Source organism: Equus quagga, chromosome 11, assembly GCF_021613505.1.
Source record: "Equus quagga isolate Etosha38 chromosome 11, UCLA_HA_Equagga_1.0, whole genome shotgun sequence".
NCBI classification, from domain to species: domain Eukaryota; kingdom Metazoa; phylum Chordata; class Mammalia; order Perissodactyla; family Equidae; genus Equus; species Equus quagga.
The window spans coordinates 24,965,794-24,969,446 of record NC_060277.1 but is presented as its reverse complement, the minus strand read 5'-3'; positions in this window follow the sequence as shown (position 1 = coordinate 24,969,446).

Here is a 3,653-nt window from a genome sequence, read left to right as displayed (position 1 = left end):
GAGAGAGAAACAAACTTTTCCAGTACAGTATAAGAACTCTAATATTGAGTTTTCTGTCACTGGCAGACTACCCTAATCCAATTCTAAAAAACATAGACAAAATGAAAGACAAATTTTAAGTTGACTTCTTTTCTTAATAAGTTTGTTCTCAACTTATACATGCCTAGTCTTCTTATGTCCCCTTTCTTCTTATTCCCACCGTAGACCCCTGGACTCCTGTAGCTATTACCTTTGATTCATTTCCATGGTGTTAAGGGAGGGAGACAGAAGAGGTGGGTTCATTCAGCTGCTCCACCACTGCCACAGTTCATAGCATATTCCTAAACTATCCTTTAGTCTATCCCTCTAGGGTCCGTTTTGCTCTTCATCCTAGAAGTTCAACTCCATAAAAAAACTGTCTTCAAAAACAGCATTCATTTGTTCATTACTCACGCAACACATTCTTACTGAGTGCCTACTGTGTGCTAGGCATTCCATTAGATGATGAATTAAACAGACCCTGACTTCAGAGGACTAAGTTAGGCAATATTTAAAAATGTAGATTGAATTATGTTTTATTACTTGTACACTATACCTCTGTGGTCCCAAATTTTCCTATAGGATCAAAGTGAAAGATAAGTGAATATAAAATGTAAAGACCTGGGGTTTTACTTCTCCAATCAATACTGGGAGAAAGCAGATATATGAAGAAGGAGCAGGAAATAGGGAGGTGTGGAGAAGGACTCTCAGAGACAAAGGAAAAGATAAAACTGTATGGCAAAGGAAGAAGAAGGGAGAAGGGAAAGGAACAGATATTCATTGAATTTCACTGGGCTGCCTATGTCCTCATAAACGCTTTCATGTATTAATGATTTGGACAACCTTATTGTTAAACTTGTGGAACTTCTAGAGCATAGCAAGAGCCCTCTTTATTATTATATCTGCCTTTTGCATTGCTAAACGCAAAGACCTTCAGAAACACTCAAAAGGCTCCCCACTATTCTTTCCCAATTTTAGCCCCCATGCAGGAACTCTTCTCCTTCCCACATCTCATTGCAACCTTCCCCTACCAGTGTCTCCTGAGGGAGCACGTGACTCAGCAGAATGGGGAGGGAGTGTTGTTGAAATTCCCAGCTAAAATTTAGGTTTACTTTTCTTACAGAAACACTGTTAGAATAGAATGTAAACATAATTTATGCTGCTAATTCTATATATAGTTCAGCAACCTCAGGCAGTTAAAATTGGCTTTTATGGGTTTTCTTTAGGATTTGCCAGAGTGAGAAAATAATTCAGAGTTTCAAATAATTAATAAGAATTTTAACTTTGGATTGTAGTTCCTTTGTGAGATGTAGAAACCTGAAGATCACTGTTTGCCTAAATTGTAAAGATGGTACTACTATTGTTGGACACATGGCTCCAGAATAGTGAAAAGAACAAAAACAAAAAAAACCCCAAACAACTCAGCTACTGATGTTGAGATTTGGTGCTTTTCGTTATTGTTTTTATCTTAGGTGAGGGAAAGTGTACTTATTAAATACTAAAACCAGTTTGACTGTGACATTTAGTTCTTAATACTCTATGACATTATGAAATTTTTTTTTCTTAGATTGTGGTTTTAACACTTCACAAGTAGTTTCTTTTCCTGTTAACTTTCAGACAAGTCTGCTGAAGCTTGAGCTAAATACCTGGAGGAAGTGCTACCACAATTTTAGCTTTCTTGTTTCCAGTTGAGCAATATTATTCTCAGCTTTTCTCCATTAGGAAAGTATCATATGTTCACCTACATTTCTCTTTGTAAACTAAATAGAATGCTCTTAAAATAATTATAGTAAAATAAGAAAACAATTATAAATCTGAGACTGAGCAAAAGAGGAACCCTGCCCCATCAGTCCTAGCAAAAAGGCTTATAGGATGCCTAAAACTCTCTTTGGCTTTTGTTCAGCACCTGAGTCAGGAAACTTTTACTGATCAAAGTCCCTTGTCTTTTTCTATAGGGTCCTTGCCTAAAACATGCAGCCAAAATGTAACTCTTGCTATATTCCTGATACAGCATAAAAAAGCACGAAAACATTCTAAGTAGTAAAGACAATTTTGTCTCCCCAAAGGGCCATAAGTCCAGAAAAACAAGTTACCTCATTTATGAACCATGCTATTTAAGACTCTGTGATGCAACAATATTGCACTACTACTATAAAAATGTACTCTTTCAATCAAAATCTTAGCTCAAATGTTGTCCAGCAAGGTCCTAAAAATCTTGGTATTTTCCCCTTCTTATTCTTTCAAATTGGATTTAGGGCACAGAAAAAAGTATGTTTTTATTTCACGCAGTAAACATCATCAGGCTCAAGAAACTATAAATCTCTAGTAATTGAGGGTATCTTTGCACAGTGATAGTTATGGCAACCTTAATTCATGGGGATGACTTTGAAGTACTGCAAGCTGTTAAAATCCCCTTGGATTAAACAATGCAATTATATTCAGCATCTAGTCCATACCTAGGGTACGAGTCATAGAATTTCAGAGCTAAAATATTATAAAATAAACTGAGTGAAGCTAGAATAGGAATTTGGAGAGTGTCTAAGTACCAAAACTCTCAATCTATAGATGAAGAAATTGAGAACCAGAGATAAAACACACAGTTTTAATGTTGATGCATTTATCATATTATAGTTTTAAGAAACTTGGACATCTGTGTGTAAAATCAGGGCTGGTCTTAGGATTTGACAGAATAAATGGCTGCTTATTTGGTGTAATTTTAGAAGTGCTATTACAAAAGACACATAAAAACTGATCACCCAAATTCTTCCTCTGAGAGGAAAATGGTAAAATAGTACCTAGTTATCTTTCTTTTATACATTAATTAAGTTGAGGTTCAATAATGCCAATAATTCTATAAGCAGATTAATTCCACTATTTTCTGTTAAAATGCAAATACCCTATAAAAGAGAAAACTCAAAAACTATATAATGGATCTAAACCTTACATAGGCATGTAACGTGAAAATCACATAGATAAAATTATCCTTGAAAATCTTGTTGGAAGGTATCAGACTAGAGACTGATAAGCCACTTCTTATCAAATCCAAAGCAGACATTTCATCTTCCAGCAGTAAAGCAGATGACTATTTATCTGACTCAGCACTAGTTGAAGTCATTGGCTTATGTTTAGGAGCCTTGTATAAAAAAGTACCTGTCTTTAATACCTGAAATACCCTCAGAACAGTGAGATGCCCACTCTGTGAGAAGTGAGTAGGAACTCAGACCATGGAGAATACAGCAGATTTCTGTTTCTTATTTCACACTCACTGAGGGGCATATGTTCATTGAGTGGGTTGTTGGGCAGAATTGCCTATAATAGTTACATCAAGAATATTTTATGCCTCACATTTTAAAATTTTTGATGAGCAAGAAGTTACATTTGCATAAGTTAAAGTATGAATGATGTAACTCCATTGCAGGGGTCAGTTCCCTCCTTAAGAGCAGGTTTTGATGGCATACTAGAACAGAAGAATAAAGAATAGGCTCTGTGCTGAGAGCAAGGAAGGATTCCACGGTGGGGGGGAGAGGGAGGAAGATCATGGCCAAAGATAAATTCTGCCTACTTCACAAATTTGTTTAGTGTATAATGTGCATATGCTGCATAAAACCTATAAGTCATAATAACTTATTAACCAT